General features: G+C 39.6%; 1 protein-coding gene across 1 annotated transcript in view; it reads right to left on the bottom strand.

The window, feature by feature from the left end:
* Positions 1-21586, bottom strand: part of LOC122796738 (desmoglein-2-like) — a 1262885-nt gene that overhangs the window by 927258 nt on the left and 314041 nt on the right. The window lies entirely within an intron of this gene.

Genomic DNA, 21586 nt, shown 5'->3' with positions numbered 1-21586 from the left:
TCAACATTTATCTTCTAGCAATAAAAGCTCCTTTTAGAAGAAACATGAATTAATGGTTTAACTGTTATCTATTTCCTGAGAAAAGAATCAGTATTATTTTGTTTGCATTACATTTTCTTGTGTAGTAAAGACTTACCAGCCATACATTTTGAAATATTTGGTGTCACTAGTCTGTGATGATGGAGTCTACACATTAATGTGAGTTACCTTTGCACTGGAAATGTATACTGAATGCCATATACTTCCATCATAACTGCAGATGGCTGTGCAAAGTTTTAACAAAATGAAACCAATTACTGCCCAATGCATCAGTGTTAGAGGAGAGTACTGACAGTTGGAGCAAAGGGCAAATGTTACTACCCCTCTAATATCAGCAGATGAACATTTTTACCCTTATAGCAGAGTGATACCACTAATGTGTCATCTCAAATACTGCAAGCCTTCACCCTATCCTACCACCTTGTTCCTCTGTAAACAGTCTGGAATTTGGCACACTGTCTATTCACTCCCTATTCAATCTAATATGTGCCATTATATGAGCAAGGAAGGAATGTAATCTACTAGAAATGTTTTTAATCACCCAGATTTCCTTGAAAGTACTTTTCTATGACAATGCTGTACCTCTAATGGGTATATACAAAATGAAGACATTTGTTCTGCAGATACACTACTCTGACCAAGCTAGAATAGTCTGTTAGTGCAGAGGATTATAGTTATGAGCTGTTAATGAGTTGCTTCCTGCTGTTCCAGGGTTTCAGCTAGTAAAGGTCTCAAAAGAGTCTACCCTAAGATATTCTCTGCCAGTATGTCTGTCTGTCTGTCTGTCTGTCTCTCTTTCCTCCCTCTCTCAGATTCAATTTGCCTACTGCATCACTGTGTATAAGTTACTTAACCAGATAATGCTCTTCTGTCTTCCCTAATTAGTGGCAATTGTGTCCAGTTGGCTTACCTAGTTAACAAATACAAAACATGAATGTAAGTTAATAATATTCCTTTTATTATGATATTCAACTGCTCTGTATCAGAAAATGTATGCTAACTCCGATTGCAGCACTGCATTACCCTAGTATATAACCTAAAGGCATACAATTGCTATATCAGGTGACTGACTCATGAGCTAAGAAATTAGCAGTGACAAAAAAATCTAGTGGTAACATAAAGCCATGAATTTCTTCAAAGAATAAAAATATACTGATGATTATGATGTTAAAATAATGTTGCTTTAGCAGTTGCTTTTATAACACGCTGCAGCCTACCTGAATTTTTTTGGCATCAGTCTGACCTTAGAAGAGACTGTATCGAATGAGTTATTGAAAATAAAGCAAAGGCAGATGACACTGGATGAGAAACAAGTGCGATTATTTTTTCAGAAAGTGCATTACATACAGAGGCAATTTTAAGCAATCAATATATGCATGGACATGTGTTTTGAGTGCTTAAATTGTATCTTTTTTTCTGTCTTTTTATGTGTTTTTCATGTGCCTTTCCATTTTATAATGGTGTCTGTGCAAAAAAAAAAAAAAAAAAAAAAAAAAGGAAACAGGTTAAAAACACAGCATCATGCGTTCATAGGTTACAACTAGATTGGTGATGCAATAGACCATTTGCAGCCGGGCCACATGATCCACTTGAATTTACCAAGACATGAATTAATGCCAGATTCGCAAAAGGATGAATTACTTTGGATGTAGTTATGTCTCCTTTCCTTAATGGCTTTTGGGGCCAGACCAGAGGGTGTATTTATATTCACCCATCTAGTCATCCAAATTGTGCTTAAAAGGGGTCAGGGAACTATGTTTTATACCAAGGGGGAGTCTGTTCCATAAAGGAGGTATTTTGTGTGATAGATATCTATCACACTAACAGGTCCTATTTATATTGTTGTGGGCATTCATATCTCTTGAATGAGTGTTATTACTTCTGAGGCTGTGAAGAAGGGTGCCTAGCACCAGATCCTTCAAGGCTCTGTAGGCTAAGCAGATGTCCTCTCACAAAAGTCAACAGGACGTGGAAAAGAATAGGAGTGCTTTAGGGCAGTCAGGGTAGCTCAAAGTGAACTTGCTGTTAATTGTCTCTTGAGCTAGGTCATATTTTGATAAGTACATGTCAAAGAGGCATTATAATACATAACTGGCCTGATAAGGTATGAGGGGTAGACTGGGATGATGACTTTCTTAGAATTAGAAGAAATACTCCTGGTGATTAGGGTAGCTATATAAAAAGATTTCATAAGAACAGTGGTAACTTAGTGGGTCAAAAGATTGTTCAGTGCTGATGAAAGTACCTGAATCACTAATGCCTGACTCAGTTTTTAGGAGCCATTACCTAATTGATAGGATCATTGGTGCCCATGTTAACTGATGGATACAATAGTGCATTTTTTGGCATTTAATTTAAGACTGTTGTCTAAGCATCACCTGGTTGTTAGGTGCTCCTGGAGAATATGATGGTCAGTTGGAGTGTTTATGATGGCTCCCAGGTTGCAATCATAAGTAAACGTCATCATTTACAGGCTCTAGGTATCACCATTGATATTAGAGAAGTAGAATCCAAAGAGAATTGGTCACAGTACAGACATCTGGGGTATGCCACTGGTAACTACTCTTTTCCTTGAGACTGTGCCTCCAACACAAATAGACTGGGTTCTGTCAGTGAGCCAGTTTGCTGTCCAGTGGGTAACAAAGAGTTTACATTTAGTTTGATTAGCTTATCAATGATGTCAGCATGTGCAGTGGTATCAAAGGCTTTGGCCAAGTCCAGGTAAGCAGTCCAAACTGATTTGTCTGAGCTCAATACCTCAGTGATTTGTTTGAAAAACTCTACTAGGTTTAGGAGGCAAGATCTGCCTTTAATAAACTGAGACTGGTTTGGGATTGAGTACTGCCTATGTCTTTGTTAATGAGGTCCCTAATGATGGACTCCATTGCCATACAGCAGATGCTTATTCTGAAAGGGGTATGATTTGTTTGGTTAAATGCTCAGAAGGTCAAACTGTTTTTTGGTTGGTATTACAGAGTGAATGATATTAAGGTTGAATGTTTGGCATATGGTATATAATTCCAATGTAAAATTTATTTTTAGAACTTTTTTGTTTGGGTTTACTATGCTTGTGACTAGAGTTGTGGTGTGGTCATTTGGTTTTATAGGTTCATATTTCTTTTTGATAATGCTTTCCAATGTTATTCTATTTGTGTGCCAGCAGTTATTCCCATTTTTAGGGAGATGTCCCCATTCTTCAAGTTGGTGTGATTGTAGAGTTGATATATTTATGTTTAGGAGAGTGGGGGTTCTTGCCTCCCACATGGGGGTGCAGGGGAGCTTGCTCTTTCCAAAAACATTTTTATGACATATTTGTGTGTTCAGTATTTGGTGTTTCATTGTTTTTGGTTTATTCAGTATTTGCTGATACAATCCCTGAAGGAATATACATTGACAAAAAGAATATCTTTCCACTATGATAGCATTGACTCACTTTCCGTGATGGATTAAAGTTAAATTGCACAGTAGTGCAGTGATTAGTGTTGTGGCCTCTCAGGTCAGGGTTCAGTTCTGGGTTCTCCAGATGTTACCAAATTGTGAAAACAATTCTGATAACATTTAATATAGTAATCTGAATAGTGTGCCTAATGGAAACTTAATATTGGATCTAAAAATGTAATGCCAAATGAGGGGGCAAGATTAATGCTGCCTCAGAACTATAGCACTATAGTACTATTTTTGATTTTCTGAAGTCATATAGCAATATAATTTAGCATACTTTGTGATCCATTCAAAGAATAAATGATGTCAGAATGTGATACAGAGACAACATCCCAGCATCCCACTCCCAAGAGTTATCTTGCAATAAGAGCTGCTTTTGAGGAATTGAAAGTTTAATGCTATTCATTTAGCAGCAATATTTCTCATCTTAACTCAACTTAGATATTTAAACTAAGACACCTAACTCTCTTTGGATTGTTGTGGAAAAGAATACAAATTTATAAATAAAAGTGTTTTTATTAATTTAACAAAAAATGAGTGTGGCTTATTTACCCGGCTTTGAGTAAATGAAATATAAGAAAATTACGTAGTGGTTATTTTAGAGATGTGATATTACCATTTGTAGAACTATCATGTTTAAGTAGGAAATGGGATAGGTATATGGAATATGAGTGTAAATTTCATTTTGAGCTGCATATGCAAAACATCAAAATTGTCCATTTGTAGTATATTATGCATCTTGGTACAGCCAGAGGAATTCCTGTGCTGTTCAACCCTGTGTCATTAGTTTGATAATAGAGAACAGAATTCCAGTATGTGACCAACATGCATCATGACAGCACTCAGCCCAGTAACATGAATTAGTCAACCCATGCAGGGCATCAATGGAATCAATGTCTGACATGCTCCTCAACTGTACTGAAAGGCACGGAGATTAAGAAGCTAATCATGGCTGAGCATTGCTGTCGAACAGAGAGCATGGCCAAATCACATGTGTGGGTCATTGTGAAGGGGTGACAACATGCTTAGGGAATGGAATCCAAGGCAATTTTCAGGAGAGAAATGTACAAAGTTTACAAAGCATAGTTGCCTTTGTTAGTATGTAGATAACAAGGCCGTAATGCCTGTTTATAACAGTGAAAGTTTACATTTAGAATTTATATTGACTGATATATAGCAGGCCTCACAAACTACAGGGGGCTGCTGAACTCTGATTTCCTGTCAAAGAGTGCAGTTACACGATTCTTTCTTAACACAGCCTGATGTTTCTTCGACACTGAATGTCACTCACACCTGTCACCTGTACAGTCTTTCTCCCACTGCTGACGGTGCAACAGTGTACCTCCCAAGCACAAACTATAGCCTGTGATGCCATACTCACATGTGATTCTTTTTGCAAGCTAAATGTAGGCTAAAAAGCTCAGATACATTTCAGAAATGGAGAGGACTGTGCTGGATTGCCACTGCTACCCTTGTACATGTCTTCAGGTGTTCTTTGATGTATAAACAGCAGGAAGGTCAGAGGCACACCCCAGGAAGGTTTGTTATGATACACTGAAACAAAACAATAGCTCCATAACAATATATAAGCAGCAGGAAGTCTGAAGCATTCCCCAGGAAGGCTTGTTATGATGCACTGAAACAATGGCTTCACAACATAGACATCTTTGAATGTTAACTTTAGTAGCATGCAAACAGAGAAGGCAAATGTAGAACTTGACCTATATAAATCATCCAGGTGCTGTTTCTGAAGACACTCTACAGATTTTGCACAAATGGAATAAACACCCCTTGGGTGTTGCAGATGTGAACATCTACAGTACAGCTCAGATTACTGCACTGTCAAAGCTGATTAGGATGTATTCTGGAGTCAGATGCAAAAGACCCATAGTGTAGCCAGCTCTTTGATGATGGACCATACAGGAATAGTCAAGAATTGTCTTATTTACCATGATGAAGAAAACTAGGTATACTATTCTGTTGTTGGATGGCAGTTTGATTGTCCCGTGCACAATATGGAATTGCCTGCAGATCCTGGGTCTAGTGCAAAGGGTCCTATCAGTGAACAGCATCTTTAAGGTGCACTTTTCTTGCAGAATGGTATTTGTGGTGAAGAACAGAATAGTTGTATCACAATCCTTCTCATACAAGATCATATAGAAAAGTTCCCCTTCTTTACTAAAATGTTATCAGGTTGTGCATTATTTAGGGAAGACTCCATTATGCCATTGGGCTTCCTGGCCCTGTCATGCATACTGTTTATGGTCCTGGCATGACTTTCTCCTCCTGGGCAGCTTCTGGTGGTACATGCTGTATATGTTTCAGTGTTGTATATAATGTAGTGTCTGATGTCTCCATTGGCTTCAACTTCATGTAGATTATGTGCTGCACTATGGGGGCATTGGCTACAAAATGGGGATGATGGTGGTACCCAGATGTTTGTTCCAATGGATAACTGTACTATAACTGCAAGTGTTGTGCAGCACTTGTGATGTGCATTTGCAATCATATGCAGAGTACGGCTATCTCTTCCACTTCCTGTCTAGGTGGAAAATGTAGCTCATCAGCACTAGTCTGCAGTTACACTTGCTCTGTTGAGAACAGGACATGATGCACATGACTCCAACATGGACTGAGGTACAGTCCACCTCCTATAACTGTGCTGCATGTATGTGTGTTTGTGTGTCTGTAAGGGGGCTCAGCCTCCATTCTTGTGACTTGCTGATGCTCTGCTTGTTGGCTTTTAGAGAGGCTCCCCATTGTCTGCTCAGTAAAAGCCAGTTGCATGACCTGGAAGGCATTACAAGATGTATTATGTGATTAAACAGTAACATTAACCACCCAGCTCTACTTAACTGTATGTGACTGCCAGTGTAGGTGATTCAGCTGGTTGGGGGGTCATTGGTCACACATTCGAATACCATAGAAAATACCTTTGTGCCAGCTGTACAGTGTTATTCTTTGAGCACTGTCTTCAATATTTCCATAAAGTAGCAGACAGCCCAAATAGGAAAAATTGTTCTCTTTTAATGGACAAGATTTCAAGATATTTGACTGGAAAAAAATGACTGCAAATAAAGACAGTGAAGATAATAAAAGCATGGCTGACATTAATTCAAATGATGAGGCCAAAATGGAGGTAATACAGGATTAAATTAAGTTAGGAGATGAACAGACTGATTCACATATGCTGTAATTGATAAAACGGGGACTTAAGGGTGGAAGTACAGGATGAAAATCACAGAGCCAAATATGAAAAGTTTATCAGGCCTAAGAAGGTCAAAAGAGGACAGCAACATAAGCAGAAAACATGCCATGTGTTCTCCTGTAAATATGATGTCAAACATACAGGAAAGTTAAGAATTAAAGATGTCAAGGAACTATTGAATAAAGTTGTTGATGTTCTTAACAACAAAAAGAGACAAATAGAAGTATAGATAAGACAGAGTATAAAAGGGTATCAATAGACAAGTGCTGATCCCATGTGCAGTACTAATTTTCAGGGAGGTCACTGTGCTAAGTGACTTACAGCTAATTAGACATATATTAGTTATTGAAAAGCACCCACATAACAATCAAAGGACTGTGTAAGAAAGTACAGGTGAACCAAAAGCAGTCCAAACATTGCTAGTCTGCTCAGTGGCAGGAGGAGTGCTACATAAGGGTGAGTGAGTGATGTAACAAACAACACAACTAAGGCAGTCTAACAAGGCTGAATCAATGCATGCTCACAGGTGAAGTGTAGCTCTGTGCAAATGCATGTCATACTTGTCTGACATAAGAAGAGCAGCAGAACTGTCACCACATAGACCAACATGGGTGTGTAGGCCAAAGTCAGAACCCAATTCCTCATAAATGGAGAGGAAATATGGTAGACAGAAAAGTAGGGAATAGGAGAACAGAAAGCAGATGGAAACACTCAAGGCTAACCATAAGGTATGAAAGGAGGAGGGAAAAGAATGGTGTTGTTTTTTGTTGGGAAAGAGGCATTTATATTAGATTTACAAAACAAGGATAGGTGGGGTAGGTAGTGATGGACAACTATGGGTAGGCTAAAAAGAGAAAGGCATGGGCAGACAGACAAGCATAGAGCACAGAGTCAGACAAACCGGGGTGGTATGTTCATAAAAAGTGGTTAGGGCAGTGAATAGACATAGACATATAGAGGGTGGACAAGTAGTGATGAGTAGAACTGAGTAATGAACAATCAATAGGGAGTGATACATAACAGCAGGGAAAAATAGTATAGGGATATGGTGGACTACTAGCATGGCCTGATGCCAGGCCACCCCAGAGGGTAACAAACCCAGGCATAATTCACCTGTGTAGCAAAATCCATGGTCTGGTTGCCACCCTAGAGTCCAAATGATTGTGGTCTGCCAGTCACAAGACACCACTAGCCATGCCAGATAGTGCTCCTCACTGGCAAGATAGGTAACCAGTTGCCAATGCACTTAAGCAACCTCTTGCCTCCACAAAGTAATACATGGAGACCAGGGTAAACTGTTCTGGTCCACTTCCTGGAGGGACGACTTCACCCCACCTCATGAGAAGCACACACAGAGGGCATCAGGATGATGATGGTTCCTCTGCTAAGGTACTGACCTGTTTGTCAGTGATGACCCAGCACCAGAGCCATTGCCTGGTTAAGCCTGAATTGACAGAGGCCTCACCTTCTATTACACAACTGCACCTGCAGAAAAATGACACATTCTTAAAGATTTATAGCAGACTGACACATATGTAATAAATCTCCCATTGCTGAAAGTGGCACTCCTGCCTTCTGCAGCATCCAACCATGTTCAGCTGCTGCTTTGCCACCAGTGGAGATGAAAGCATGTACCCTAAATTATACAAAGACAACAGTTACAACTGTGTTGAAAAAAACATTTATTGTATATTCTGGTCTCCTTCTAATGAACTTTCACTCCTCAATGGTGAATCAGCTTGGGGTGGCAATGTTTTAGATCACTGTACTTATGCTGTAACTGCTTACCAGAATGGGTGATATCAGTGGTATCACTCACCATTAAAGCAGGCTCATGCCAGACATCCTTAACAGGACAATACAGTTGCCCAGTAGGTGCTCCTTGAAATCTCTATGTAGGAAGGGCAGGAACATTCTGCTGTCCATCATACATCATCTTGAGGCCCTGCACTCTTCATTACCTGAAGTTGCTTTGTCCACTCACTTAAGTACAATTGAAGAGGAAAATGATAGCAATGTGCACATGCATTCACATTTGTGAATGTCATGTCAATCAACATAGAGCTGCACCAAGGTGTTAAGATATGGCTGTAGCACTGCACAAGAGTGTTATGAACTTACATGTGCCACATGCTTCAGTTCACTGGTCACATACATTGTGGTCAACATGAAGAGTACTTCTAGCATAGACATGTTTGGGTGATGCATTGCACACTTGCAGAAGTCCACAGACAGTGTTACACTAACTGGCTTCATGAGCATATCTGCTGCATTGAATGTCTTTGTTAGCACAATATAAAGCATCAACAGTATTTTATGCAATGATGCTTACAACTGCACAGCTGTGACATACATGAATTTCAGTAAAAACTTTGTAGAAATGGAGCCTTACACTGTTAAAAAAGAAATCCTGCCTGGTAAAGTACCTCAGCAAGAACAACAACCCCTGTGGCAGGTGTCAGTAATAGTGAGGCAGATGTCATTGTGTATATGTAACTGGGACCCCCTGACATTGGCATGGCACTGTACCATCTGCATGTAGCTGGAGGTTCAAACAGAATGTTTGGAAATCTTGGGAAGAACGTGATGCAAGGGATATGGTATTCCATAGCTACAGTATATAAATGGAGGGAGAGGCTATGCAAAACACTAACTGCAGCTGATAACCAGAAGCATAAGGGGCTGGCTGTCAAAGCAGGTATGTGCCATATGCACTTATTGACTAACATATTTCAAGCACAGGTATACAGGTACTAGCATGGCCAAATGAAGGCATCAACTTCTAGAAAAGTTCAATAGCTAGAGGAGTGAAGGGTTACTACAGGCTATCTGCACACATAGCATGTGCTTATTGGGCAAAGGTGTCACACTCAAGCATTATTGGGACCATATTTGTCAGAGAGTGGTGGAGGGTATGAATGCTGTGGATGGTCATAACATATATCTACAGCAGGTGCAACAAAGGGTTACTGGTATGAAACCTTATACAAAGGACAAAGAAACTGACAGGTCCACCTCAGAGTTGGAACACCAACAATGAAGGAGCAAACTGATGCCAGGGAGTTTTTGCTGTTGTGGCCTGAATGTAGGAGCTGGACTAACATCAGACACATGTGTGTCAGTAGGGGAAGTACCAAGTTTGTAATGCCCATTAAAGTGCATTATACCACAGTTCATTGCATGTTTGAAGTACATAATTGGTCAAGGCCCATATGCATATCTGTCCTTACAGGTACTTCTGGTCTACAACTCTGGCAACCTACATTTCAAGGTATGTTTTTCAGTGCATACAGTTGTATATTCAAGGGTACCAGCATGCATACCAAACACATTTAAAGAGGTATATGTCTGTCAGGTGCTAATACATAATGCATGTTTATATTTTTACATGTTCCAGTGGTAATGGTCTCAGCACAACAGAACAACATAGTCCTAATTTCAGCAGGGCTCATGTGCTTGATGATAATGGCAATGAGCAAGTAGTACAGTCTAATGACATTGTGACACCACCTGCACCACCACTGGGCAAGGAGTCACCTTCATCCATCATTAAAGCCCCTTTAGGGGTACAGGCTAAACACAATGCTTACAAGTGGATGCCAGGCATCTTGTACATAAGAATCCCTTGCAGGCTTCACATCTGTCCCCAGGACACAGAACATCTGAGCAAATCTTTAGGTCAATGATCCTAGCACAATCAGCTTCTACCCACAGCATTGCAGGGATTATCAGTGTGTTCCATAGCCTGTTGTACAATTTGCACTAGATGTACAGTTATATGGAGTTAAGGGACAAGGAATCAATCAGTGGTGATGACGTTGGTGGGTTGGCCTCCACATATTTCAAGAGAGACATTCCACATTTTAGTATATTAATCATGTGAAGTACCTGGGAGGGTCTACAGGCCATGCAGTCCATAGCTATGGGAGGCTCTGGCTGTAAGGTGCATAGACTGTCCCAACTTTGACAACATAGACCATTGCTGAGACAACCTGTCACCTGCCACTTGAGGTCAAATGGTCTGCCCCTTTGACCATGGGTGTGCCACCTCTCTGGCACAGCATTGGCAATACCTCACCAGGCTGTTCATGCATTCTTGTCTGCTTCTATCTCTTCCCTCTCACCTTTGGCAACACAACTTGCTACCCATGTTCATTGGCATCATCCAAGGTTATGGGTGGTTCTGCTTGGGCCATCCCTTCAGCAGCCAACCCACACTGTCAGTGGTTAAATCATGGCAGTCTGACCCCATTCACGGAGGGTTTGATACCTAACTTCCATGTTTATCTCTCATGTTCTTTCCTCATATTATAGTGTTGCATTCATATGTTACTCTGCCCCCCACCTGTGGAAATGATGATGACTGTGCCCTGCTGTTGATGTTTGATACACAGCTTGAACATTCTAAACGCATATCTGCATAACATAAAAGTGAGGCCACATGTATCCTTTTGTTCTGCATTGTCATCATGGCCTATAGTTGTAGATTCAACTCTTCCTGTTTGCCAATGCTTCAATGTACTGCACCTACCTCTACCTTGGCTGTGGTTCTACTACTGCTTGTTCCTCCTATGACTTTCTATCTGCTCATTCTGCAATTATGGCTAGCATGGAAAGCCCTGTCAAGATTTCACCTGCTGCTTCATCTCTTTGTACCATGTCTCACACAGCATTACTATTGCTGCAGATGGTATTTTGTTACCCTAATGAAGGTGCATAGAGTATAAACATTGTAAGCATCCCTTCAGTAGTCAGAATGCATGATCCACTATATTTCATATTTCTGCGTGGGTTGAGTTATAAGACATTTATTGCATAATCTGGGGGTTATATATCGGGGTGGTGAAGTGTTCTTGTAGCTAAGATGGTTAATGCTACTCATAGTTAAGTAATCACAGAATTAGGCATGCCACATGTTTCTATTTGTGGATGACAGAGTTTGACTTGGTCATATTACAGTCTACCTGTTCACTCAGAAATGGTCCACAGTCTGCTGGTCTGTGAACTAGAGGTGTATCAGGATGGCCCATTGTGCCTATTGCAAGCACTGGCTCAGCTGGCAGCTACCAACACCTAATGCTGTGTCAATGTTGCAGCTACCTCTAGCATTGATCTCATCATGTGCACCGTGAATATTGGTATTCAAAATGGGTATGCACCATGGTGCACTATGCCTCTTTTATAAGTTTCGACTGATGCACTATTTTGATTGTCATCATTTGCAGAATACATGTGGCTCATCTGCATAGGCTATCTCAATCATATGACATTGTGCAGTCATTACATGTTATTTTGACCTTTGCACAACTGTGCTATTAGTAAAGTGATGTACATGTGTATGAATTCCTACTAGTCTCTGGAATTCAGAAAAAGGCTCACCACTTGCAGTTACTGCCTACTGCAGGTTGATCAATTACTACAATTGTGAGAAAATGTGATTCAGAAACATGTATGGCTGCAATCAGAAAAAAAATTATTATTGGTTTATTAGGATGGTGTTTCTGAATCTCACATTAGCCAACAGTAGTACTGTCAGACCTGATGACAGTAGTGTCCTCCATAGTGACCCCTGATTGTGTTAGCAAAGGCATCCCACTTACTCATACACACATACAGACAAATGCATGCAAGCACATGCACAAAAGCATGGACACACACACACACACACACACACACACACACACACACACACACACACACACACACACACACACACACTCACACACACTCACACACTCACACACTCACACACACATATTCACATACGAACTATCAACTGATCATTGTTTAAATAACCAAGTATGAACTAATGATAACTTTAAATACGAATAAATAATGTTATATGAACATCAGATCAACTGATAGCAAATAAGCCAAAATCCTATAGTTAAATACATTTGGCATTGTGTATGTTGGTTTCCAAAATTAAAATATAGACACTGTGACAATACGATTAATAAATTATAATTCTGCCCCTACTTCATCACTGGAAACTATCTGGCTGGTGGGTACTAATAATATGATACATACGAGACTTAGTGTTTTTAACACCTTTATTGAGTTATCACTTGTGACATAGGCAAAAAGAATCATGTAGTCCTCTCTAAACAAGAAACCTCAATTCAAAAGGCAGCCAAATAGAGCTGCATAAAATATATATTTAATACAGCGTAAGCACATTTGTTCTAACAGCTAGTACTTCATCAGAATGAATTCAACAAAATAAACATCATACTAAAATATAATTTGTTGACCAGTCAAGAGAACAGAACAATAAGCAAAACTGAGTTGTATAGATCATAGTGAGCCAATATACATGATGCCATCATATGTAATCTGACTTTTATGCCCATAGTAAGAAGACACAGTTAGCATAATGGATAACGTCTTTCCTCCCCATGCACAAGATTTGATACTGATCTTTGACCAATGCCTGTAAGGGTTTGCATATTCTCTCTGTGTGTCTCTGTTATTGCTCTCACCTCCCAAAAGCATGCTGGGTGCTCCCAACTCACACTTACCCAAAAATCAAATGGAGTCATGGGCAATGTGCCTAGTGAGGGAAGAGATATACAGACCAACTATTTTAGGCCTCAACTGTGATGTGCAGCATCCTCCAAAGAGATAACCACAGACTATACTCCACGTCGGTGCTAGGCACCTGACACTGTAAAATCTGGCTCTAAGTGATCAGGTCACTTTGCTTAATGTCACCAAAATTGGAATGGGCATGGAAGAAATGCGTATTTGCCGGTGATAAATTGGTTGAAGGCCAGGCTTACTCCTACCTATTCAAGGGAACCATGCTAACTTTGGGTGGGTCTTTGTGCCTCTATTGCCCAGCAGGTGTCCATCATAAAGCCCAGCAGCCTCAGTCCATAAATATTCATTGGCTGGTGACCAGTTGTCCAGCCAGGGTTACTTGCGATAGCTCTGATGAGCGAAATATGAATGTAAAAAACAATCAACCTGCCAAACATGAACTAAGGATGGCTACACTCAATAGAGGCCACCTACAGGATATAGCTTGGAAATGGATGACATATCCATGACATATGATGTGTGGTGTATATCATATGGCATATGGTGTATGGAGGAGGCTGAATATTCTGTGTATCCTGGAGACAAGATGAAGGGCAGTACAGAAAAGCCTCATGGTTTGGGATGCAGGGTCTACCACTTGGGGTATCAAAATGGTGTAAAGCTTTTTATTACTGGCTTCCAGAAACACATTAAATAAAAGCTGAATTTAATAGACTATTAACATTCCAACTTAAATATGACATATTAACTTACTCCCATTATTAAAAAAAAAACACATTAAAATACTTATGTATAAAAAGTAGAAATATCTTTGTTTCTTCAAAATGGATAACAAGATCTAGTCCAGCCAATAAAAACTTAAGTAAAGCTAGACATTCACTAGTAATTATATCTGCATAATCTTATTTTTCATAGCATTATTATAAATACTTTATCCCACTGATCTAATAATATTTTTTCTATTATGCATACATTAATACTGTCCTCTTAAAAGTGCAGCCTTCATATGAATTTGTTCCATTATGCTGTTCATAAAAGCTATCACAAACATTGCAAAACATAACCAAACTCAGAAAGTGTCACAGGCTTGTTACATTACAAGATATTGTGAAACTCCTTGGATTATCATTTTAGATGGTGCTATATACATTATAAATAATGGAAATGATATTGTACTCACACTATTAACATTCAAAATATATGCTACTAATAACATTTATTTTACTGACTTTACAGATGTCTTAAATGATGAATCTTAGTCAACTCAAAAATGTGTATATCTGTCATAGTCTCCATCTATGTAATGGCATGCATAAATCAGTGTAACTGCAGCATGTCTATATTAATGTGACTTTTTCACTTTTTGGATTCATTATTGTTAATGCCTCATCCTAATGGCCTGGGTCATCAATGTAAAGGATCCTTTGACCAGTATTTAACAAACAAATAAATGAACAAAAGACTGAATGAACTAATGAATGAATGAATGAATAAATAAATAAATAGTGATAGGACATAAATGCAGAAGAGAAAGATGATATGTAGATTTTTAATTAATATATAAATACAGCTAAAGGGAGATCAGAATCAATGCATGTGTCCTGCTGAAAGCATACTGTATTGTATACATATGAATTTGCCCAACAAAAAGCTCACCATTGTTCTATCACTTCCCAGTAAGTGTTCTCTAAATATACTGAAGAGTAGTTACAGCTAAATGCTGCAAAAAAGGCAGTCACCATATTTGTTTCAATTTCTCTGTCCCAGACTCAGGGCATTCTAATTTAGAAGAGCTACAACACTGACGATATCTCAGAATTCTTAATTTTTTGGTTCACAAATGCAAGTGCTCTCTCAGACTTCTTGAAGATTGTCTAAGACAGACCTTAGCTCTCAGTTGTTAGCAGTCAACTCTAGCTTAAATGGCTTCAAGTAATCTGGGTAAGTCAGCCATGGAGAGCTTACATGAAACCTCTTCAATTTTTAAATGGCTTCTCCTGCTTTCCTGTCCATTGCACTGGGAATATTTTTCTACACATTTTGACTTAGCACACCACATTATCTGATGCAGTTGTCCGAGTAACTCAATCTTTAGTTAATCTTTAATCTCATGTAATACATAACAAACCCTGAGAGGTGTCAATAATGTTAAACTACAGTGTTCTGGGGCCAGTTTTAGAGACCTTGAATCTTTTCAGTGTATTTAGGCTGCACTTTGTGCTCTGACAATATATCACACATAGTCAATTTGCAGCATTTCATTCTGAATAGGTTCATAGGTGTTTACTAGGCTAACAACCATAAGGGACTTTTTAAGCCTAGCCATGTATCCTAAATCTCTGACAAGTTCTGATACCCTTGATAAGTGTAAGCATGAGCCTGGCCAATGAACCATTTGCAGGTTACCTGCGTCCATTAGAGACATAGGTGCCAAACCAGGGATGAATTTCCTATTCCAAATCCAATTTTCTTAGTTGCACTTGAAATGGGTTAGGGAGGTACTCTGCTTCACATGGATGGGGAACCTGTTCCATAGATGGAGTAGTCTAGGGGATACCTACCTGTTTCTGCAGCAGGTCCTATTTATATCACAGACAAGGTTTACGTCTTTAGAATGGGTAATTCTGGTACTGTTTGTTTTGTGGATATGCAGGAGGTTCGTCAGAGTGGGGTCTGACAGTGTCCTGTATGCCAGGCATAAATCTCCCCTCAAAAGTTTGTAGGAGACAGAATACAGGGATAGGGCCTTGAGGTGGTCTGCATAGGACATACTACTAATGCTCTGTATTCTTTTAGTGAGGAACATGTGTGGACGTTCCAATTGTTGGATATGCCTGGTTAGGTAATCCACATCTAAACTCTAGGCTAAATACCAAATTCAGCTGCTGAGGATATCATTCAAATTTTTAGAGGATGCTATAATATCATCAAAATATGACTGAATGATTTAGAAATTGTGGTCACAGATTCAAGATTATCGAGTTATATTATTAAAATATAAAAAGGTTACTTAGAAACTAAAACGCAGCTTAGCTCTGAACAGAAATATGCAGTTTTGGACATTCTTATAATACTATATGTATAGAATGTCACTTTCGCAAACAACTCAGAGAAAATACTGACCACAAGAAATTTTACAGGCTGAACAAAACACTACTGAGTCTATTGCTTAATATTTTTTTCAGTTTAGAGGAAAAAGGAATCTAAATTAAAAATGTATATGCCTTTGCAAATGGCTTCAGTGGATTCCATGGTGCAATAAGTAATATTCGAAAGAAGTTAGTGAATTAATGTTATACTAGTAAAATTATTCATGATCAAACATAAATATTACAAAATAGTACAAGCAAACATAATGCAAAGGAGATGTTATATATGTCAATATTGAAATGCTAATGAAACTAACTGAGGTATGTGCAGGAGGTGACAAATGAAAAGCCGAACATTGCAAATAATAACAGAAACCCATATCAATTCTAAGGTTACAACTGTGAGAGTTGTGCAAGAATTTAAATAAATGTATAGGGAGCATAATACCAGCCTGAAATTTAGCAGTCAAAAACATACATTGTGGCAGTCCTGTGGCGGACTTGCTGTATTTGAGATTAATTTCTCTGACTTGAGCCCAGTGAATGTTGGGATAGGTAATCAGAAAATGAACAAATGGATAAAATGAGGAACTGTGTGTGCCATGAATTTGTAATAAAAAAGACTAAATCAGAAAAAGAAAAATGAAGAACAATTTAGGTATAGAATTCTTCAACTTGAAAGGACATTTAAACAAAAGAAAAGTAAGTATAATTCAGAAATGACAGATGACAAAATTAAATGACAGACAAGAAACAAATAAACCCCAGGATTCAATAAACTCTGTGTATAGAGTTTACATGTACACACAGTGGTGTGAGGCGAGCAGCAGCTGCTCTCGTTGCATATTCATGTTGCACACTGTATTTAAGAGAGGTTTTGTGGCCGGCAAAAGTGTTGCTGACCAGAAAACCATGTCAGCAAACACAGCTAGCCCTACTGTTTAAATCTAAGCAATGACAGCCCACGGTTTTGTGTGGAACGTTGCAATGATCACCAGGGCTTCACAGATAGCTCTCGATCTCTTAGTGTAAGACATCTGGAGAAAGACCAACATAATGGCTGGACAATGACCCAGAAAGAGGGACATATTTCACATATTTGCCCTATACAAATGTGTTGAAATAATCAGGGGTTTGTGTTAAGATACATGTTATGAAGGATTTGAAGTATGAAACTTAAATGTATTCAATACTGTGCACATCAGTCCTGAGATCATCTCAGTAATTTGTCAGAAAGCCACACAGTTGATATGGAAAATATTTGAACAGTCTGTGAAAATCTGGACAGTTGAGAGGTATGGATTTTAAGTATATGCTCCACACACAGTACAAGACAGTGTGTCTACAGTGCATAGTATTGTGATATCCCATTTCTGGAATTCTGTACTGAAACTTTGTAAGTCATCTGCAATGGTACATGGACTGCCATGTAAAATAAACACTCAGGAGAAGCATTTATATTGACTAGGGACAGACAGATGAATTATAGGAATGAACACAGGGAAAGAGGACAGATGAAACAACCTAATATAAGCAGATGAGGGTATGTCAATGGAAGATGGTTCTAGAGGCAATACCAGTCACATATCAGTATGGTACAGTAGGGACTGCTCAGTGAAAATGTGTATTATATGACTGTCACACAAGGTGACATAACAATGGGGAGGATGTCTGTGTGAGATAAGTATTTTTACAAGAATAATATCGAGGACATCTATCAGGGATCTGACATGCAATTGGGATAGGGTGCATATTGTGAAGCTGTGCCAACTGATTTGCCCGAATATGAGTGTAATCTCAACAGAGGTCTCCAGCAAGTGGGACACAGGTAAAGGCTCATGGACAGCATTAAAAGAACCAACCACAATAATAGACAATATCAGAATAATACATCCAGTAATCCCATGCCTCTGACATAACGTGATTTAGAGTGATCAGAGATGATCTGCACAAAAACACTTGTGTAACTATGTCCATACTCTTTGAGGGTAATCACACACTGTCCTAGCACTGCAACATCTATTGGAGGTGTTAGGAGGGATACTACTGTAACTGTATGTGAGTGACATTATGAGCAATACAGGCTAGCTGGCTGGTATGCATGGCATATATGTACACACATATATATATATATATATATATATATATATGCCACAATCCACACTATCACGACTGTTATCCATGCCATTTATATTGTCAAACACCTATGTATGTATTGTGTGCATCACCAGAACAGGTAGCACACATGCATCTGGTCTAATGACTGGTGTTCTGCACTGTCAGACAATCATGTATATTCTACAGAAAGAATTGCTAGGTATGGTCAGTAAGATGTGTGACAGCTCACTGTGACAAAGACATAGGATCATACGATCATAGGAGGTTACTAGGCTAATGACCTTAGGGCACTTACAAGCCTAGTCAAGTTTTACCCTTATTTCCAAGATCAGTACCTATCACCCCCTGTCCAAAAGGGACATAGGTGCAACCCCTGGGGTGAATTAATGGTTACTCATCCAATCATCTGCATTGCATTTGAAGAGGGCCAATGAGCTGCTCTGCTTGACATGAAGCAGGAGTTTGTTCCAAAGGTGTGGTAACCTCTGGTAGACAAATATGTCCCCCCACCAGGTGCTATTAATGTCACATACCAGTTTAAAGCCATTAGACTGAGTAACTCATGTACCATTTGACTTACAGATATGCAGCATTTCCAATAAAGCAGGGTCAAAGATTGCCTTATATGCAAGGCAGAGATCACCTCTGAGTAGTCTGTATGAAACAGAATAAAGTGACAGTGATTTTGGATGATCCTCATAGGACCGATGCTGAAGACCTTGAATTTTCCTTGTGAGGAACCTTTGTGGTCTCTGCAATTGCTGCTTGGAAAGGTGCATACCAAAAGGGGGGGCTGTACTCAATTATTGGTCTGATGAGGGAAGAGTACAGGGAGGTTGTAACTTCTTTTTTTCTGGAGGCAATGCCGTTATTTATGAGAGGAGCAATATAGGATGCCCTTCTTACCACTGTGGAGATATGGTGATCAGAGGTAATTTACTGTTAACCTGTGTGCTGAGGTCTCTCACCACTGATTGCATAATTATGGCATTGTTATTGGTGTGGTAGTTAGCAGGAACATCACTCTTACCAAAATGGAGTGTGATACATTGAGTTTAAGGACATGACTTTGGAACCAGTCATTTGTTTGTGTAAGATCCTCTTGTAGGATGTTGACATTGTTTGGAGATTCTATGACCACTCCCAGTTGGCAGTCATCAGCAAAATTTGTCATCCTTAAACCTTTAGTTTTAGCTTGCACTTCTCAGAAATAGATTCCAAACAGTAGAGGTCCCAGGACTGATCCTTGTGGAGCAATACTGGTTACAGGTCTGCTATTTGAGGTGGATTTCCCTATTTTCATAGGTTCATAGGTTGGTACTAGGCTATCAGCTCTAGGGCCTATCCAAGCCTACCCATAACAATTCTCTGGATATTTCTTCCTACAATATTTACTTCCCTGGACCACTGTCTAGCAGGGTGACTGACATGATCCCCGGGGTGAATGTCCTATCTCCCATCAAATCGTCAAGGTTCCTTTTAAAGAGGGCCAAGGAGGCATTATATTGGTACTATCAGTGAGCCAGTTAGTGACTCATCTAATTATATATGGGTTGATACCTAGCTGGGTGAGTTTAACAATTATGCCTGAGTTGGGGATAATGTCAAAGACCTTGGCTAAGTCTAGGTAGGCTGTATATACAGATTTACCCTCATCAAGGGCCTTGGTGACTGTCTCGAAGAATCCACCAGGTTTAACAAGTATGATCTCCCTTTGACAAATCCAAATTGAGTAAGGTCAAGTGTTTAGAGATTACCAATATCTTTGTTGATAAGGTCCATGATGATTCTCTCCATGGCCTTGCAGATAAGGCTAGTCAGGCTAACAGGTCTATAGTTCCCAGGGTTAGCAGAAGTGCCACTTTTGTGCAAGAGAATAACAGTGGCTTTTTTTCATTCAGCTGGGATGAAGCCAGTGCTTAGACAATGATTGAAAAGAGTGAAAAATGGTGTTGCTAATTCTTTTTTGTGCTCATGTAGGAAGCAGCCTGGGATGTTATTAGGTCTCATGGATGCTGTGTTTTTGACCTTAGAGAGGGCGTTCGTGACCTGTTCTTTAGAGATACAAAGTAGAGGACAGTGGGTAGGGATGTTTTGGGCTAGGTGTGGTGGGAACAGAGGAGTGAAGTTTTCACAAAACCTGGTGGCTAACAGGTTAGCAAAGTCCACAGATTCAGTATATGTGGTATCATTAATCACCAGTTCAGCACAGATCTGGACCTTTCCTTTCAGGTTATGGCTGTAACTAAAGAATGCCTTATGGTTGTCTTTAGTTGAGGAAGCTAATTTGGATTCATAGTTGGATTTGAAGACCTCACAAGAAGTCTTATTTGCTTGTTTAAGCTGAAGATGAAGGGTTTCCAGTTTAGGGCTCGCTCCCTCTTACTCTTAGACAGCAACTTCTTCCTCTTATTGTAAAGCCTGTTAATGGCAGTTGTCCACCATTCAGGTATACTCTTCCTTGAGGAGCTTGTTTTGGTTTTATCAGGTACGGCAAAATCAGTGCAGTTGTTCAGATGTTTGTATAAAGCATTTGTGTAGAACTTGCATAGTTTCATCTGAGGGGGGAGGCAGTAAGAGGTTATAATCTGCTTTGGAGAGGTTTTTAGTTTAGTTGATGCTATGGGGGAGTCAGGTGAGATAGTAACTTTGAATGAGGCTGATTTATGGTCAGATCTCACAAGGGCAGATCTCACAATGAGGGTAGTGCAGTAGTCCCCCATATTGGTACGCTCCAGATCCAGGATGGTGGCACCCCTTGTGAGGGTGCCAACTAGCTGGTCCAGGGCATTGGAGTTATTTTGTTAGCATAGATTGGAGTATAGTAGTTTAGGTATTAATTGTTCCTGTGTTTGTTGCTTATTATCACAGGTGATCCTGACAGTGGAAGTGTTGGACTTCTATTACCTGATGTCAACATATCAGAAGACTCTGATGATGACAGTGGCCAAATAGAAGCACAGTCAAGGGTGCAGAGGTTGAATCTGATACTGAGGTTGACATACAGCCATCCCCTGAAATTCCACTGGACACAATCAGAAGGCCTACACCTACACATTTCAGTTAGCTCTCAGATATTGGACAGGTGGAGGGTGAGGCAATTGATCAGGTTAAGTGTGGTTACTGCAGCTTCAGTACCTATTGACTC

The sequence above is a fragment of the Protopterus annectens genome, chromosome 3.part0, assembly GCF_019279795.1.
Source record: "Protopterus annectens isolate FY-2018-M chromosome 3.part0, PAN1.0, whole genome shotgun sequence".
In the NCBI taxonomy this organism is placed as follows: domain Eukaryota; kingdom Metazoa; phylum Chordata; order Ceratodontiformes; family Protopteridae; genus Protopterus; species Protopterus annectens.
The sequence above is the reverse complement of the archived record's forward strand: the minus strand, read 5'-3'. Positions and strand labels throughout refer to the sequence as shown.